General features: G+C 36.4%; 1 protein-coding gene and 1 pseudogene across 1 annotated transcript in view; one reads left to right on the top strand and one right to left on the bottom strand.

The window, feature by feature from the left end:
- Window positions 1-20,900, top strand: part of COLEC10 (collectin subfamily member 10) — a 199,843-nt gene that overhangs the window by 65,773 nt on the left and 113,170 nt on the right. The window lies entirely within an intron of this gene.
- LOC140712149 (gamma-aminobutyric acid receptor-associated protein-like 2 pseudogene) lies at window positions 5,901-14,659 on the bottom strand (annotated as a pseudogene).

The raw sequence follows: 20,900 nt of genomic DNA on the forward strand, positions 1-20,900 counted from the left end.
ATTCTGCTTTGTTATCTTATGGACAATTTTTGCAGACTGTTTCTTGTGTAAATGTTCTTTGCAAGGAAAAGGCATATAACTTATAATGTCATTCATGTCATTATTGTCAGACACTGTATATTTTAGTGAATGTGATGAAATTCAGTTATTGGAAATGAGTCAAATGAATTATTTCAGAATTTCAGACACTCTTTTAAACCAATAGGGAGACAGATTGTCCTTTAGGCATGGACAGATCCTATAACTGGTAAAGTCTCCTGGGTTTTCCAGTGGCTTGGATTTTTCTTTTCCAAACTATTAATCTTGCCTTCTCTCTATTAGAGGAGAGAGGTGATTTCCTGAGAGAGTGATAAGATACTTCAACATTGTATTAGGAAGGAAGAACTGAATGTCAAGGAGAGAGAAAAGTGAACATTCCAAACCTGAACTAGAGGAAGAATGACCAGGTGATGGTGAACCACTGTTAAGAACAGAAGGAAGAAGGTGGTGTTAATTCTGTAAACCACGAATTTCTTACTGTGGCCTTGAGCTGACCAGGGTTCTGGCGTCTTCTATCTTTGTCAGGTGTTGAGCTTCTAAGGTAGAAAAAGTAGCTAAGAGTTGGGAAACTGATTCAGAAAATTTGGACTCCCTCTCATTGTAAAGATAATCTATCTTTCATCAGGTATCTTTCGTTGTTTCAGGAATACATATCCAGTTTCTTTAAATGTTTGAAATACCTTAATGACAGTTTCTAAGCCTTTCATTCCTTTAAAAATGTGCTGATGGCCAGATAGTATCCAAATAAATTCTTGTTCCATTATAATAACTATCCTCTTTTATTTTTCCACTTCACCTCTAGTCAGTGAAATATGGTTTTGATGTGGGAAATAACACTGGTGTTGAACATTTAGTTGCAATCATGTACTTTGCAGTTTACACACAATACATAAAAAGTAACTCTTTCTAAGCCTACATCCTAGTCCTAGAATATCCTCACTTAGTTGGGTTGGCATACGTGTTTTAATATGCCACAGTACTGATGGGATTAAAGAATAGTCTCCTTGTTCTAAATAAATGCAAATCTGACAGCCAGAGAAATTGTAATGTGACTTTCCTTTGACTGCAGTTGAGGTAAATTTATATACTTGTACTTAAAATATACAAATTACTTTTCTTAACATAGCCCTTAGGTTGGAATACTAGCAAGTGCTGCACCAGTCTCACACTCCTGTGATATCATTGTACTGAGCATCTACAGGAAATTGTGTTAAATATTGTGCAAATGGAATACTGCCCTCTTATGGTTGCACAAACCCTTCCAGGGTCAAACATAAAGCCCCAGTCGCTAGCTAGGGTAATTAATAGAAAGATGTAAGAACTAGGAGGACTTAAAAAAAATTAACCCACACTGATTTTACAAATTACAAACTGGATTGAATGGAGAAGACTCATACCAGTTTCATATAAGCTGACAGGATAGAGCCAAAGATAAAATCAAGTTTATTGTTTCTTTCATTCTAATGCACGTTTGAATATGATATTTAACTTCTGGTTTCATAATTTAAGTATTTCAAGGGACGTCACAAAACATCAATTTTATCAAAATAAGTTATAATAGGGTAATTACAGTAAGTCAACATGGTGTCACATTTCCTGAACCATTGAAGGACCTCTTCATTTTGTCAAATTAGAAGTCTCAAATATCTAACCAAAATTTGAAAAGGTCTCAAATATCAAACTCAAAAATTTTCAATTTCCAGGACATTTTTGCTTATATTTTCCTAAGATCATTCTTATTCTTGTTTATCATCTGGGTAGTCACACTTGAATGCTTATCCAATATGTGACAGCCTGTCAAACATTGGATAAAAGCGGTTTTTTTTTTTCCCCCTAAAAAACCTCTTCCAAGATAGCTATTTGCATTTTTATTTGTTCTCTATGCAGTTTTAAAAATATATATTTAAGTTTACATTACTGCAATTTATTTATTGAACATAAATCACCCTTCATTATATATACACACATATATGTATATGATTCTATATGTATAGTTTTATATATTCTGATTGCTGAGGCAAAAGATACGTATTTGCATATAAAACTTAGATAGACAGTGTTAAATTGCTTCTGAAATAGCTATACCAATTTACCCTCCCACCAACAGTATACAAAAGCCCATTTTGCCGTACACTTATAAATACCAGATAAACCTCTCATCGATGCCTTTTAACTTTTCTGTCATATTTTCTATCACTTAGGCATTTTTAAAACTATGAAATTGGAAAATCATTTTATCATTCATATTTTACAAATCTAATTTACCAGTTTGTTGCTTATCTTCTAATTTTACTTGTGTTATTTGACAAAGAGATGTTTTAAATTTAAGTAGTTTTCATGCGTTTGTTAAAGTAATTTACAAGATTTGCTCACCAAGTTTATATAAAATACTCAAATTTTCCTTTAGTGGCTTTGTGATTTATTTTATTGCCTTTTTATTTAAATCTTTATTTGAAATGCATTTTATTATATGGTGTAAAGTAAGATAATTTGATATTTTTTCCCAATGGTTATTTTTCTAAGCATTTATGAAACAGTTCATTGAAACCCTACCATTTAGAACTGTCACTTTAAATCAAGTACCACACACTTATGTAAACTCAGACCTTTATTTATTCTCTCTACTTTTTAGACATTTATTTTATTATTTTAACTTTATTACATGCATTGACATCCAATATTCCACAAATTCATCTTTTAATAAGTAGAAAATGACTATTATAGACGTCTAAATTTTTGACATTATTAAAATACAGTAAGGTAAACAATAATAATAATAATAACTTTCCACCTAGAATTAGCTGCTAACATTGTGACATATTTGTTTTCAGTTTTTTTTCAAATTACTCTGATATGTTTGTAAACATAAAACTGATATTTTGTAAATATACTTGTTATAAAGAATTTAATCATTCCACAAATTGCAAATAGGCAACCATCGTCCCAGTTTTCAAGAGCTAGAAATTGTCATCATTAACATTAGGTAAATGTCATTTCAAGTATTGTTCATACCTATATAAATATACAAGAATGGATGCATGAACAGACAGGCAAAAATGCATTTATTAGAAGTAAATGTGTCTGGAATTGCTTTCTAGCTTGAATTCTGTGAGGTTGCAGTCAAGCTGATAGCCAGACCATCCCATCAGACATCTCAAAATTTGATCAAGTTGATGAGTTCAATTTCAAGCTCACTCACATGGGTGTTGGCAGACTTCTGTTCCTCATAGGTTATTGGACTGATGGCCTCAGTTTCTTGTCCTTTATAAGGCTGCTCAGAACTTGGCAGCTGGCTTCCCCAGTGTGAGTAATGTGTGAGAGAGAGAGAGAGAGAGAGGGGGAGAGAGAGAGAGAGAGAGAGGGCACACAAGAGAGCCCAAGACAAAAGTCACCGTCTTATTACAACTTAATTTCAGAAGTCATATAATTTCTGCCGCATTTTGTTAATTAGAAATGAGTCAATAAGGTTAGCCAACCATTAAGGATTACTCAAAGGCATGGATACCAGGAAATAAAGATCACTTGGGGATCTTTTTAGTACCATAAAATATTCTGTCTTTTTTTTGAGACAGAGTCTTGCTCTGTCACCCAGGCTGGATTGCAATGGGGCGATCTCAGCTCACTGCAACTTCCACCTCCTGGAGATTCTCATGCCTCAGCTTGCCAGGTAGCTGGAATTACAGGCGAACACCACCATGCCTGGCTAATTTTTGTATTTTTAGTTGAGATGAGGTTTTACCATGTTGGCCAGGGTGGTCTCGAACCCCTGACCTCAGGTGATCTGCCCGCCTCCACCTCCCAAAGGGCTAGGATTATAGGTGTGAACCACTATGCTCAACCCCATTAGACATTCTTTAAGCTGTAGTCTTACATTTTTTTAAATACCTGTCATCAAGTTAAGGATGTTCCATTATATTTGTAGTTTATTAAGAGTTGTTTTAAGTAGCAATTGATTTTTTTTAATAAAATTTTGCTTCTACTCAGGTGATTTTATGTATTGTCTTAGCTTTCTTGAAGCATGTTGTTCAAGATAGTACCATTTTCCATACACTTAGAAATGAAATCTTCGTTATTTATGAAAATTTAGAAATACTTATAGACATGTTCAAAAAATTCCGTTGACATATTGATTGTAGAAGTTTCATTTGTAGTTTAATATGTGAAAAAATATTATCTTCTCATTATGATAATTGTATATTTTCCTATGGCTCAAGTGTGTGCTTTTTGCTTCTGTTTTTTTTTTTTGGGGGGGGGTTGTTTGTTTTTTACATCTAGGGTAAACTTTGTTGCTTCTTCATATTGACCCTGGGCATTTTTTGTCTAACTTACTTCAAGGTACCATATATTTCTTTGCAATGTTAATAATGGAAGTTTTCCTATATATATTTCCTAGCAGTGTTTGCCTACAGAGTCTCGTTAGTTGGAGTAAAAGTGTAAATCAGGTGGTTATAAGACAATAGGGAGTGGTGGGACCTGGCTAAGCTCTTCTGTGGGTTCCACCTAAAAGTGACAAATTCAACTAAAACAAGCAAGCAATGAAACCAACACTGCAACAAAGAAAACATATTTATACTCTTTGTTTAAAACAAACAAGAAAATAAACACTATGCTTTTTAAAACTATCTGCAGAATCATGGGCACCAAACTGAGATCTGTGATATTCTTTACATTACTGCAATTTGGATTTTCAGTTATGTTGCTTCCCTATGTCTGTTATATTTCTCAATTTTTATTTTCTTAAAAAAATCTATCAATGTATTGAGCTATTTTGCACTTTTAATGCTTTTAGAAATACTATGCCCATTTTTATCTCCCAGTGGTTATACTTAAATTTAACAAAATATGTATTTTATTCTAGATTTTTAAAAAAATAAATTGTGTGGTGTATTTTCCAACCTGGGGTAAAAATGAGATGTTCTATAAAATTATCTTCTGTTTCTTGTAGTAATTCTATTTCTTCAGGGGGCATTTCCATCAAGTCATTGAATTGTTTTCCGTATTTGCAACTAAAGTTACTTTGTATATCCAAAGATTAGTGTTTTGCTTATCCTGATGGAATAGAGAAAACAAATTTTGTTCAGCAATTGAATCTGATATGGCCAGAGATGTTTGAATCCTGTTATTGATGTATTTTAGGCCCAGGGGATGGGATAAGAAAACCTTGAAGATTGATTAAACCCCATTTTCTCAGTTCTCTGATAAGTTGCAAAGGATTTGCATGGAAACAATGACTTCCCGGAGGTCCTCCTAGTGTGAAGAAGGGTTTGTGCCAGCTGAAGTTAGCTATTTCTTTCCTGACACATCTATTCTCCATATGACTCTGCCATGGCATCACCCCTGCTTTTTTTTTTAACTTTATAAAAGATAGTTTTATTGTTAATTATTTACCTTAATAATTTCAGAAAGAAAAACAGACTAGCTCAGTCCGACATGATTGGCAGTTGGCAAAATCTGGGGAAGCAAGTGTTCTGATTGCTAAGGATTTAATTAGATTCTTTTAATACTTAGCTATCTAATGCTTCACATACAATCCAGAATAAATGTATTATCTCCTTCCCTTTCACTTTAATACTACACCTACCTCCCTTCAATGTGGAAATATTTTCCTTAAATATGGTTTTCAGAAGAACAAGTTCCCTCAAGAATATAGCAATGAGGACAGTACACAAAAAGAAAAACTCAAAATGAAACTCTACATGAAAATTTGTCTAAAGAAACAAATCTTTCGAAATATTATGAAATAAATCCAGTTACAAATACACTTATTCATCTGTGAATAGGTTCTGGTATAATAACTGAAAATGGCTGACTGTTTACAAGATACACAAACAGGAACAGTGCACCTACCCCTGTAATGGCCCTCAGAAGCCCAACATGTTCCATGTGCTGTAGGCCAGAACATATAAGAATCAATCTTCATCTTTTTCCTTCTGAAAAGCTGTCCCATAGTTAGGCTGGACTATGGGACTGTCTTGTTCACAAATAGGAAGATCTCCTTTCCAGAAGGAAGCTGAATCCTTTTCCTGATGATTCGTATTAACTGACCTACAGTGGCATCAACTGGACCCAACTTCCTCTGGTTGTCATTGTTAACGACCTGAGAGCCTGAGACCTTTTCCACAATTACCAGAACCTGCTCGGGATATTTTGCTCAGATCTTTGAGGATTCTATGCATCTGTGTTCAGTGAGTGTTCTTCCTTGAACATCTACTTGATGATGGAGGTGAGTAGGAGGTGGAGCTGGCTCTCGGAGCTGTGGATCTCAGTGCACCAACCACACCATCCTCTGACTTATTTAGCCTGCTAGCCATGCTGTTACAGCTTGGGTTGAACATTGCAGTCCACGATGCTTCTTGTGTCATCACGGTGCTCTTTGCCTGAAATGCTGGTAGAATGGAGATGTGTTCTACAATGGATGTTCTACATTGCTGTTGTTGCTTTGAGCCCTTGCTCTGAATTTATCAGTATTTTGGTGTTCCACAGAGTTAGAGTGAGATCCTTTTGATATTTTCTTCTAATGAGCTTTTCCTTTGTTGACATCACAAATGATCACTTATTTCAATCCACTCGTGTGTCTACCAGAATGCATAAAATCCTTCCCCAATTTCAAGGGCTAGTATATGTTTTTACTTCTTTTGTTTCTATTTCTTTGATTCTTATATGAGATTTTGAAGGTTAGTGAAGATAGGGAGGAGTTATATTTACAGTGTCAGTGTGATGTGTTAAAGCAGATATCACGTGACATATTCTTCGTGAACCCAGTCTGCTTCCCAGCAACCACATGGGCTTATTTTATGGAGGCTCATAGATACCTCTTAACAAAATCATCCAGAATAAGTATTATGTGTTGAATTGTGTCCCTTCAAAAGATCGTTGAAGTCCTAACCCCTGGAAACTGTGAATGGGACCTTATTTGGAAATAGGGCTCTTAAAGCTATAATCATTACAGAATCTATAAAGAATTTAAACAACTTTACAGGCAAGAAACAACTCCACTGAAGAGTGGGCAAAGGATATGAACAGCTAATTTTCAAAAGAAGACTTACATGCAGCCAACAAGCATATGAAAAAACGCTCAACAATACTAATCATTAGGTACATGCAAATCAAAACCATGATGAGATACCATCTGACACCAGTCAGAATGGCTATTATTTAAAAAAAAGCACACACAGATGCTGGCGAGGTTGCAGAGAAAAGGGAATGCTTATACACTACTGGTGGCAATGTAAATTAGTTCAGCCATTGTGGAAAGCAGTTTGATGATTCCTCAAAGACCTTAAAACAGAATTACCATTCAATCTGGTAATCCCATTACTGGGTATATTTTCAAAGCAATATAAATTGTTCTACCATAAAGACGTGCATAATCTATTAATTGCAACACTATTCACAATAGCAAAGACATGGAATCAACTTAAATGTCCATCAGTGGTAGACTGGACAAAGAAAATGTGACACATATACACCATGGAATACCATATAGTCATTAAAAAAGAATGAGATCATGTCCTTTGCAGCAACATGGATGGAGCTGGAGGCCATATCCTAAGCAAACACAGGAACAGGAAACCAAATACTATATATGTTCTTACTTTATAAGTGGGAGCTAAATAATGCGAACACATGGACGCTCAGAAGGGAAAAACAGACTCTGTGGCCTACTTGAGCGTAGAGGGTGGGAGAAGGGAGAGGATCAGAAAAAGTAACTATTGCCTACTAGGCTTAGTACCTGAGTGATGAAACAATCTGTATAACTAACCCCCATGACACGAGTTTACCTACATAACAAATCTGCCCATGTACCCCTGAACCTAAAATAAAAGTTAAATAAATATAGATGTAATCAAATGAAGAGAAGGCCATTCTGGATTAGGGTCATACTGGATTATGTAGATCCTAATCCTGTGGCTCGTGTTTTTATACAAGGGAAATTTGGACACAGAGTCACAGAGGGAAAAAGCCATGTGATGATAGAGGCAGAGATTGGACTGATGTGTCTATAAGCCAAGGAACACAAAGAATCGTCAAAAGCCATCAGAGCCTAGGAAAAGGAAAGGAAGGTGTATTAGTTTGTTTTCACGCTGCTGATAAAGACATACACAAGACTGGGCAATTTACAAAGAAAAGAGGTTTAATAGAGAACTCACAGTTCCATGTGGCTAAAGAAGCCTCATAATCATGGCGGAAGGCAAGGAGGAGCAAGTCACATCTTACGTGGATGGTGGCAGGATAAGAGAGCTTGTGCAGGACAACTCCCATTTTTTAAAACCATCATATCTCATGAGACCCATTCACTATCAGAAGAACAGCACGGGAAAGACCCACCCTCATAATTCAATCATTTTCCACCGGATCCCTCCCACAACACATGGAATTATGGGAGCTACAAGATGAGATATGGGTGAGGAGACAGAGCCAAACCATATCAGAAGGATAGTTCCCTATAGCCCTCGGAGAAAGCATAGCCCTGCCAACACCTTGATTTTGGACGTCTAGCTCCCAGAATGGTGAGAGAATATTCTGTTGTTTGAAGCCACCAAGTTCATGGAACTTTGCTATAGCAGCCTTAGGAAATGAATACAGTAGTCATTTGATAATTTGAAGAATTCAGGTCCTCCTTTAAAAAAATTGGTAAGGAATATTTGATTGCCCACCATTCTGCAAAACCTCTTTCTTCATGATTCTGTGACGATCATTAATTTTGTAAGAAGGTCTGACAAATTTCATAATTTTTCCTTCTAGTTCCTATTGTGCAGGGGTATGAGAGAAAAAAGCAGCTTCTGAGCCTGGTGTAAGTTTTACCTAGGGCAGTTGTTGAGTAAATGTGTTATTTTTTAAAAAGGTGATTTAAACAGGGATTTATGAGCATGTACTCTCCTTTCCACATACAAAATGTGCATTCACTGGGTCCAAAGGGCAGATTGAACATGTTCTCAAGCCTCATTCTCCCTCTCTTGGTCCCCAGATATAACATACAGTTCTAGAAAATACCCAAGAGGTCTAGAAATTATTAGGAAATCCTGAAGAAAGAGATAAAATCAGTGGTCTAGAAATTATTAGGAAATCCTGAAGGAAGAGAAACCTAGAGCCAAAAGCATAGCTCCAAACACATTCCAGGTGGAAGAGGACTCATAGTTACTCCAAGCTGGGAGGTGGTAAATAAGATTGTCAGGTAAGGGCCCTGAAGTGCATATCAGGTGTTTGACTAGAGACCTACAGCAGTTCCAATCTGAAGTTTTCACCCTCTTTCAACAATCAGTTAGGCCAAGCAGTGACCAGTACAGGCAACTGCTCCACTACCATCTTTGGAGTCAGAATGCGGTAAACAAATACGGCACTTATAGAAAGGCTCTGCGAGAGACTCTCCAGTCATGATGATCCCATGGTCAAGAATCACCAAAACTTGGGGAAATCTAATTTAATGAGGAATATCAATATTAATACAATGAAAACTCCCAAACAAAACCAAAGCAAATACAAAGATACCATGAAGTTACTAGAAATGACAAATTAAGACTTTTAACAAAAGTTTATAACTAGTAAAGATATGGAGCAATATTATATCTATAGAAAAGAAACAGATGTAGAGATTGGAAATTCAAAATCTGCCCCTTGAAGAATGCATCTGATGCTCTGAGTAGCAGAATAAACATAAAAGTTCATTCACTGAAGAGTTGTAAATTGAGTTGAGCCATTTTCTTTATTCAGGAGAAGAGAACAATGTGATTGAAAATGCAGAAGAAAACCAACATCCGACTGTTCTAAATAAACTTGTTAGAATTCCAGAAGAACATAAAGAGCATGGATAGAACAAAATATTCAAAGAAACGTTAAAATTATTTTACAGTGCTCAGAAAAATAAATAGATTATAAAATTGAAAGTAATGATTGGATGCCAAACAAGATGAATGAAAAGAAGACCCACATCTAGGCCAAAATGTAGAAACAACTCAAATGTCCATAAACAGGTGAATGGATAAACAAAATATATTTATGTACACTCAAATAGTATTTCTCCATTAAAATGAATGAAGTACTGATGCATTCTACCTTGTGGATAAATCTTCCAAGCCTTATGATAAGTGAAAGAAGCCAGTCACAAAAGGCCATACATATTATATGATTCCATGTACATGAAATATCTAAAATAGGTAAATTTATAGACACAGAAAGAAAATTGGTAGTTTTCAGGTATGGCATGTGGAAGGAATGGGGACAGACTTTTTAATGGGTAAGGGGGTTTCTTTTAGGGTGTTGAAATGTTTTAAAACTAGATGGAGGGTCTGGTTGTACAATATAGTATGCTAAATACCCCTGAACTGTACATTTTTTAAAGATTAATTTTATGTGAATTTCACCTTAACTTTAAGAAAAGAAAAAGCAACAGGGGAAGAGAGGTGAATACTTTGTCTCGTCTCTGAGAGATACATGGGAATGCTTATGGAACTGTTCCTGGAGAGTAAAAACAAAACAAACCCACACCTTGATATATTGTAAGTGGAACTTTAGAACGTCAGATGCAAAGAGAAAATTCTAGAAGTTTCTGGAGAGAAAAGCAGATAACTTACAAAGGAGCAAGAAAGATTGATAACCAGGCCGGGTGCAGTGGCTCACACCTGTAATCCCAGAACTTTGAGAGTCTGAGGTGGCCAGATCACTTGAGGCCAGGGTTTTGAGACCAGCCTGGCCAACAGGGCAAAACCCTATCTCTACTGAAAATACAAACATTAGCCAGACATGGTGGTACAGTGCTGTAATCCCAGCTACTTGGGAGAATGAGGCATGAAAATCTCTTGAACTCAGGAGACTGAGGTTGCAGTGAGCTGAGATCGCACCACTGCACTTCAGCCTGGGAGACAGAGTGAAAATCTGTGTGAAAAAATAAAAAGAAGAAAGAAAGACTGGTTATATACTCCTCATTAAAAACACTGAGTTCAAGAAAACATTTAATATCTTCGAAGTGTTGAGAAAAAAATTCCGAGCCTTAAATTTTACGTGTAGACGAACTATCATTCATTTGAATGGCAGAATAAAGGTAGATGTAGACATTCCTGGACTTAGGACATTTATCACCCATAACCCTATCTGAAAAGCTTATTAAAGTTATATTTCACCAAAATATTTAAAAATCTTCCATGTATTTTATCAGGAGCATAATAAGCAAAGAAACTGATAAAACTTTTTTATAAGAATAGTAAATAGTCTTTGGTTTCAGCACCAACAGGTAAAGTATGGAAGTCATCACTCCTGTCCTTAGAACAAAAACAGCTGGACAAACTAAAAATCAACACATGTTTGGTTCCACCAGAGAACCTGGGTCTCATGGCAAACCACCCCAAAATCTGGAGAGACAGGTGCATCCAGAGAGATCGAGCTGAGATCTGTTCACCTAGAAAAGAAGCTGCTGGAGTCATAGACTGGTGGAACACTTACATGGTAATTTTGATAAGTTATTGAAGGCTGACTGTGAACCAGCATGAATAAGAAACTACTAGGGACCCCAGTCTTCGGGATTTCCTAAAAGTTTGTGGGTTTTGCTTCCAGGAATATTATCAGATTCTCATCATGAGGATCTGGGAAAGATCCCCTTAGGGTTCTGGCGGTGGAGACAGGGGTAGGGGGGAGTAAGTATTGAGAAATGTGTCCAACTCCTCTCTGTAACAAAGACATAGTCTCCCTGTGAAAGTCTTTAGCAGAGAGCAATTATGAAATCTGATCACAGCCGGAAATAGGGAATTCTTCCTACTCTAGTCCCTTCCAATCCTCTTGTTTCACCTAAGAGGGGAAAGACATTATCAACAGGAGTTAAGGCTTCAAGGAAATAGACTGGGAAGGAGGTAGCTAGGGAAAGGAGTAGAAGACGAGAGAAAAAGTGGCATCACTGGCGAAACATCTGTGAAGGTCACTGCCCTGAGTCACAGACTGACTAAAAATCCAAGATCTAATTGGAAGATTATAGAAGGCTCCTTCTTCACCACACCTTACCATCACACTGACAAGTATAATAACAGTGGATTACAGTTGGAAAAGCTGCATGACACAGACTCTCTGAGGACTGCATAAAAAAACCCAAGTCAACAGGGGAGCCAACAACAGAAACTCTAGAGGAATTAGAAACCTCTGACACCTATAGCTACAGCACATATTAAACATAATCTAACTCCTAGCCAGATTAACATAAATCCTCACACTACAGGCCATTTTGCTCAGTTTTTATGACCCAGTACAATATGTCTGGCTTTCAACAGAAAATTATAAGGCATGCCAAAAGGCAAAAACTAAATAAAACAAAACCAACCAACCAACAAACAAAAACATTCTGAAGAGACAAAGCAGTCATCAGAATGCGACTCAGATATGACACAGATATAGAATTATCAGGCAAACGATTTAAAATAACTATAATTAATGTGTTAAAGGCACTAATGGAAAAAGAAGATATTAGACAAGAACAGATGAGTAATGTAAGCAGATATTCTAAGAAAGAATCAAATGTAAATGCTAGAAATCAAAAGCAAAGCAACAGAAATGATGAATGCCTCTGATGCGTTCATTAGTAGAGTGGACATAGCTGAGAACAGGATCAGTGAACTGGAACATAGATAATAGAAATTTTCTAAACTGAAATTCAAAGAGAATAAATAATGAACCAAACAGATGAGAATATCCAAACAAAAGGTGTAACACCTATAGTTGGAATACCAGAAAGAAAGAATGGAGCAGAAGAAATATTTGCAACAACCATGCTCAAGTGCTTTCCAAAATTAATGTTACACACCAAATCATGGATTGAGTAAGCTTAGAGAACACCAAGCAGGATTAAAAAAAGACAGACAAAATATACACACACACACACACATCTGCCTGTAACTTACTCAAACTGCAGAATACCAAAGACAAAACCTTGAAAGAACAAATAAAATTATAGTCTTGGAAAGTTTAAGATTGTATCAATGTGTTAGTAGCATATGGTGAAAGGATGAAGGCAAGTAAAAATTTGTGTGTGTGTGTAGGGGAAGGTTGTATATACAGATTAGCTCTAGATAGTAATAAATGTCATATTTAGGTTGAGTATCCCTTATCCAACATGCTTGAGATGAGAAATGTTTTAGATTTCAGATTTTGAAATATTTTATTGTCATACTTACCAGTTTAACATCCCAAATCCAAAAATCTGAAATGTTTCAATGAGCATTTCCTTTGATCATCAGGTTGGTTCTCAAAAAGTTCTGGATTTTGGAGCATTTCAAATTTTGGATTTGGGGATTTGGGATGCTCAACCTGTGCTACATATATAGATACTGTGGAACTGTAACAGTAACAACTTGGGGGTTTGAAATAGGGTATGTAATTTCCAAATAACTAGAGGAAAAAAGATAGATAAAAAATGAAGTCTTATCAACCAGCTGTATTACATCTCTACTGAGGAATCTGAGGTCATTACAAAGAACAAGATAGATTGTATGGTCACTGAGCTCAAAATATTTTATCTAATATTATCCAATAAAAACTACATATTTTCATACATATGTATATGCATATAAATATATTTTAAAAGCTGAGAAGAATATACCTTTAGGAAGAGAAAGGAAATAGAAATGGTAAAGGGAAAAAGACATAATTTTTACTTATATTGTTTGAATATATGTAAACGTTCATGTATAGCTGATATAATTTGGAAAGTGATTTCTAAAAACTACAAGCCTGTAAATAGATTCTGTCTTAATGCTGAAGAAAGGAAAATGGACCTGAATTTTCCATTCTTCACTGTAAATGGGAGGACCAAGTTAACATAGAGTAATATGTAAAATTACAAATTATTTCTCTCCACAAAACCTTAAAATGTCATGTGAGAGGATAGAGCTTCAAAGGGAAATAATTTGTTCCTGGAACACAATTTTTCATTTAAATACCATCTCCATTTTGAAGAGAAAACAAATGGGTGCAATATGACCCTGCTGGCCTTAGGCCTACTCCTGTACCACAAGTGCCATATGAAACCATGAAAGGAACCACATCAAGGCAGATGAGACCACTGAGAACTTCAAGGAAATCATGTCAGCCACGTATGATTTATCTGTGGACCTTTGTTGGGCAAAGCAAGCTGAGAGGCCCAGAGCTAATGGGAAAAGTCATCAAGTTAAAAGTCATCCTTGGAAAGAACACGAAGGAGCAGGAATCTAAAAAGTTTGGAAATGCTGTCAATTCCATAGACTTAGTACTCTTTCATTTAGGGAATTAGAGAGAAAAACAAAAAACAAAAAACCCACCATAATGCTGTTCATTGTACTCAAAGGCAGTATTATTCTGACAATTTGGAAAATCTTTTATTCTTTCATTTAAGCCTAAGAAACAGTTTTTAGTTAATTTTATTTTGACAAAGTATTAATCATGTGATAAATACACTATTTGGGGGCATTTTTAATATTTCTGGAATTTCACGTGTATCATTTATTATCTGGAGGTCAGTGTTGTGTAGTTAAGAGACTGGGCTTAAGGCCACACTGCCTGAGACAGCATCCTACCTGCAACACTTACTAGCTATGTGACATTTGTCAGTATGTACCTCCCTGCACCTTAACTACCTCAATTGTAAAATGAACTGTACCCATTTCATCAAGTTGCTGTGAGGATCAAATGAGATACAAAAAGGAAATTTCTCACAATCCTCCCTGGTACAAATGAACACTGATGAATAACATCTATTAAAACCTTCATTCAACCCCAAAAGGTAGATTCCCCTTCTGAAGATAAAGTCACTGAAACCTAGAGAGGGAAAGTAATTGGTTTGAGTTTGCAAATGGTGGATGGAAGTGGTGGAGACAGAATGCAAACCAGTGGAGTCTGGCTCCCAAACCCCTGGTCTATGCAGTCACCAGAATACATTGTTTTGAAAATTTTTCATACCTTTATCTTTTGCTTTTCCACTTGAACATAAACTCTGGGAAGTCAGAGGCAACTGTGTCTTCTACTTCTAGATTTTCTTGTGTGGCCCAATTCAGTGTCCTGAGTATGTGTAGCTAATATTGCTGAAAGGAGAAAACTGATATTAATAAAGCACTTAGGTAACAACTGCCAAGAATTATGGCCAGGTACTGAGATAAATTACATTTATATTCAATCCTTACTAAAATAAATTTCAAGAGACAGATATTATTATTCTTGTTTTACAGATGGTTTACAGTTGTTCCCTAGAGGACAAATCTTTCTTTCCTTGGACTGTACATTCTTCTTGTAGGAGGCACACGGTAATTGACAGCATGATTTTAAAGCTAGAGTTGATAAGAAATTTGAATCTGCTGCTTACATAAGAGTGTGATTTTTTGAGTTATTAAACTTCTCTGAGTCTCATTTGTAAAATGCAAATAGAAAATACAGCCTACATCAATTAATAATGATAGTAAATGAGGAAATACATGTAAAGGTCTATATTGGAATCACAGTTAGCAGTCTATAAATATTAGCTTTCACTATTATTATTATCATTTTTAATAGGAGTTTCAATACAGTCAGTTGAAATGAAAGGATCTTTTTAAAAATTTTAACCTGTCAGCGTGCTCCAGTGTGAGAAACATCCTCTCTTCAACGGAAAAGCTTTAGGGGTCATTTATACAGGTAATTGAATCAGTTTAAACAACTCCACTAGGCAGTGCCTGTCCAAAATAATCATTGTTTCAGTAAAATGGTTGGCAGGACATGCTAGAAGATATTTTTAAAATATTACTTCCTAACAGAAGTGTTGCCTGTAAGTTTATAGGAATAGGAAGCTTGTGATGGGCAGACAGAAATCTGTATGCAACAAATATTACTTCTCCAGCTAAAGAACTCGACCTTAAAAAGGACAGTGAAGCCAAATCTATTAAGATTTTATCATCATTTGGTGATTATACTTCAGAAGTTCAAAATCCCTGGGTGAAGAAAACAGCACACATATTTTTATCTCATTCTACTTTTAGAAACTATGATAAACTACACTTTAACCAGAAAGATCAGTAAATTGGATGTTCTGGTTATAATCAAATAATATTTATCATACATCCCAAATGAATTAAAACGTAAAATATTCACATCAAACATTATACCATAAACAATACATATAATAATAAGCTTTCAGTGTGTAAAATGTTTACTTTGATTATTCTGGAAGCACTCTAGGTTTTCAGAATGTCCCAGTATTATCATTATGAACCTTAATTGTTAGGATAATATAAATTTCAGCACAAGGTAAGGAATATCTTCTCACAGAGAAACAGCACCTCTACAATGGAACGGGCCATAATGGAATTTCGTGAGTTCCCTTTGCAGGGAGCTTTAAACAAAAGCTGTAGGATTGCTTGCCTAAAAGGTTGCAAAACAGATGTTGGTATAAGATGAGGAGTACTAGAGTTGTTTATAAGAGCTGGTTACATTAGTTTCCTAGGGCTTCCTTAACAAAGTACCACAGATTGGGTGGCTTAAACAACAGATATTTATTTTCTCAGTTCTGGGTGCTGGAAGTACAAGAGCAAGATGTCAGCAGGATTTTTTTTTTCTCAAGTCCTTTCTCTTTGGCTTGTACATAGATGTCTTTTCTGTTTTCTCACATGGTTCTTCTTCCTTCTTCTTCCTTCTTCTTTCTCCTTCTTTCCTTCTTCTTCTTTCCTCCTCCTCCTCCTCCTCCTCCTCCTTCTTCTTTCAGATGGAGTTTCACTCTTGTTGCTCAGGCTGGAGTGTGATAGCACAATCTTGGCTCACTGCAACCTTTACCTCCCAGGTTCAAGTGATTCTCCTGCCTCAGCCTCCCGAGTAGCTGGTGCCCACCACCACAGCTGGCTAATTTTTGCATTTTTAGTAGAGACGGGGTTTCTCCGTGGTGCCCAGGCTGGTCTTGAACTCCTGACCTCTGGTGATCCACCCGCCTTGGCCTCCCAAAGCGCTGGGATTACAGGCATGAACCACTGCTCAACCATGGTCTTTCTTCTATGTGTGTCTGTGTCCTAATCTCCTCTTCCTATAAAGACGCCAGTCATATTAAATGAGGGCACACATTAGTGGTCTCGTTTAGCCTTAAACACCTATTTAAAAACCCCATATCCAAATATAGTCACATTCTGAGATACTGGGGGTTGGGACTTCAACATGTGAATTTTAGGGAACTTAATTCACCCTATAACAGGGGTTTATAGGAGAAGCACTGGGACCCTGGTTAAAGATTAAGAATTCCTCAGCTTTACTCCTGAATATTGATTCAGTAGGCCAAGAGAGTTGCATTTTTCATGTGTCTAATAGCTAGGACTTGCTTTTAGCCAGTGTCGGGTGATCATCCTCTTAAGCTAGCTCAGTCAACATGGAGGATGTATTGTCCCACACAAATAAACATTTCAAGAATAGAGTTTTAGAGGTACCTTGAATAAGGTCTGAATACAACAGCTTGGATTCTCTTTTAACATTCCTCCCATCTGCTTTCTCAGTGTGGCCTCCATTTTTCAGCCCCCTTGTGGCCGGAAGATGCCTTGACCCAGCCCCCTATGTTTACAAAGGTTCGTGTTTAGCGGAGGTGGAGGCAAATCATTTAACATTTTACCTGTGAAGTGGCAAGGTAGCTCTTAAATGGCAAAAATGGATCTTAAGTGGCAAAACAAATGAGGAATAGGTGAATTTCTGCACTGTGGAACCTGAAAGAGCCAAATTTACATACACATAAAGATACAAAATATACAATTATACAAAACTGTAATTCCAAGTTTGTTTTAGTAATAGGCAAATAATACTAATAGTGTTTACTTAGTGCTACCTGTCAGCCCCTAGCTTGAATACTTCACATGTATATTTAATACATTAGGTGCAGTTATGATCACCATTGTTCAGATAAGGAAACAAAGTGGGCCAGCGTCTATATCCCTTGCCCAAGGTAGAGCCAGTGAGAGCCATGAGGAGGCAGAACTGGGATTCGAGTCTTTGTCTTTGGAGTCCTTATTTGCTAATGCCACTTTTTGCAGCCTCCTCGACGCAGACACAGAGGGTATCAGAGTTATCCATCTCTAGTAGAGCTGAACTCACTCAAAGTTCATGATATGACAGTAACTTCGGGGATGAAAGAAAAGTTATGTTATTTATTTTAATTATGCACATACACTAGAAGGACCCACTGATCTGACTTTAGTTTGAAAAGTTGTTTTCCAAATTTAATATGCATGAGTTCATTTTACCTCACAGCACTGACAAACGGACCCATCACAAGGTAACTATTAATACTTATTAAGAATATGTGAATTCAATTCAATGTGGGCAAAAGGGGAAAAAAAGAGTTAAATAATGCTGCTTTAGCCTCTCCTTGAGCTACGAATCTTATCTAATCATGAGGTCACTTGAAAACCTTACCAATCAGCAAACTGAGAAGCCTGACATAAATACTACCCAGTCAGTATTCAGTGTGTCTTGTCTTTATTTGATAAAGTATATTTCTTTCACTATTGAATTGCAGCAAAGGTGTAGGTCTTTCCCTGGAATTTGAGCAGAATGCTTTGTCCTATTGCTAAGAAAATGCATATAAGTGCCTGAGACAGTTTAGTGGTCTTTACCAAAAATAGCTTGGCCTTTTGACTCACCCAGGCTGCCAGTAAACTCTGTATTTTTTCCCTCTCTCCACAGATATGCTAAATCTGGTAACATCACGTCAGTGCATTCCGAATTGGATGCAACACTGAATTTGTTTTAATTTGGAAATCCTTGTTATCAGTTCATATGTTGAATCAGAGAACATTGGGACAGGAATGGTCTAGCAGATTATTTAGCCCAGCCTCAGGGACTTATAGATAACAAAAGAAAATATAAGAGATGTTAAATGACCCACACAAGACCACATTGCTGGTAAGTGGCAGGCCCAAAATAACTCTGGGCTCCTGGTGCATGAAACAATTTGTTTTCTACCGGAGTCTTAGCAGGAGGTTTCAGGGGTAGGATATAGCCCACCCTTTCAAAAATAGTTTAGTAGTGTAACACAAGGTGTGAACCCTAGATGCTACTGTATTTAGGGACTTTTCATATTGCTATACAGTGCTATAGCAAGAAGGAATATTTAAGAATCAAATGATACAAAATCCAGGAAAACAAATAGATACTTTAATGATCAAACTTGGATATGGGTGGCTCTCTTTCTTTCTTTATTTTAACTGTGGCAAGAATATTTAACATGAGATATACCCCCTGAACAAGTTTTTAGAGGTACAGTACAGTATTGTTGACTGCAGGTACAATGTTGCACAGACAGTTTCTAGAACTTATTCATCTTGCATAGTTGAAACTTTGCACCTGTTGAACAGCACCTTCCCAGTCCCCTCTCCCAAAACCCCTGGCAGCCAACATTCTACTCTCTGCTTAATTTGACTGTTTTAGATAACTCACATAAAAAACAATCATGCTGTGTTTATTCTTCTGTTTGGCTTATTTCAGTTAGCATAGTGTCCTCAAGGATCATCCATGTTGTTACACATGGTAGTTTCCTTCTTTGACTAAGGCTGAATAGTATTCCGTTGTGTGTACATACAACGTTTTCTTTATTCACACAACCATGATAGCGATTTCTTGGCTATTGTAAATAATGCTACAATAAACATGGGACTGCACATATCACTTTGAGATCCTGATTTAAGTTATTTTGGAAAAATACCTAGAATTAAGATTGTTAGATCATATGATAGTTCTATTTTTAATTTTTTGAGGAACCCTCATTCTGCTTTTTATAGTGGCTACATCATTTTACATTCTTACCAACAGCATATAAGAGTTTTAATTTTTCTTCATCTTTGCCAGCACTTATCTTTTTAAAAAAAAAAAATAATAAGGGCTATTCTAAAAGGCGTGAAGTGATACCTCATTATGGTTTTGGTTTACTTTTATTTGATTATTAGTGATGTTGGGCATCTTTTCATATACCTGTTGGCCATCTGTATGCTTTCTCTGCTAGTCTATTTGTGTTACCATAATGAAATACCTGAAAGTGGGTAATCTATAAGAAAAGAGGTTTAATTGGCTCATGGTTCTCCAGGCTGTACAGAAAACATGGCACCAGCAACTGCTCAGCTTCTAGTGAGGCTTCAGGTTCATGGTAGAGGGCAAAGTGGGAGCGGGTGTGTCATGACAAGAGCAAAGCAAGAGAAAGAGCAAGGGTTGGGGGAGGTACCACACTCTAAAACAATCAGCTCTCACGTGAACTAGCAGAGTGAGAACTCACTCATTACCACAGGGGTGGCATCAAACCATTCATGTGGGATGCCTCTTACTAGGCCTACCTCGCACATTGGAGATCACATTTCAACATGAGATTTGAAGAAAACACACATCCAGACCATGTCACCTTTGGAGATATTTCTATTTAAATCCTTTGCCCATTTTAAAATCAGATTGTTGTTTTCATCAGGTTTTGTTTTGTTTTGCTATTGAATCACGTGGGTTCCTTATATACATTTAATAATAACCTCTTACCAAATATATGGTTTACAAATATTTCCTCCAATTACTTAGGTTGTATTTTCACTCTGTTGATTGTTTCCTTCCCTGTGCAGAGGCGGTTTAGTTTGATGTGGTTCCACTTGTCTATTCTTGCTTTTGTTACCTGTGCTTTTGATGTCATATCCAATAAATCATTGTCAAGACCAATGTTTTGAAGCTTTTCTCCTGTGTTTTTTCCTAGGAGTTCTAAAATTTCTTATCTTACATTTACATCTTTAATTCATTTTGAGTTGATTTTTATTCACAAATACTTAATAAGCACTTTAATCCTCATGCTGACCCTTGAATTACATTTTACTGTCCTCATTTTTAGATGAGAAACAGATTCAAAGTATTTATGCCTCAAGTGACACAGCAAAATCATGATG

This window comes from Chlorocebus sabaeus, chromosome 8 (assembly GCF_047675955.1).
Source record: "Chlorocebus sabaeus isolate Y175 chromosome 8, mChlSab1.0.hap1, whole genome shotgun sequence".
NCBI lineage: Eukaryota > Metazoa > Chordata > Mammalia > Primates > Cercopithecidae > Chlorocebus > Chlorocebus sabaeus.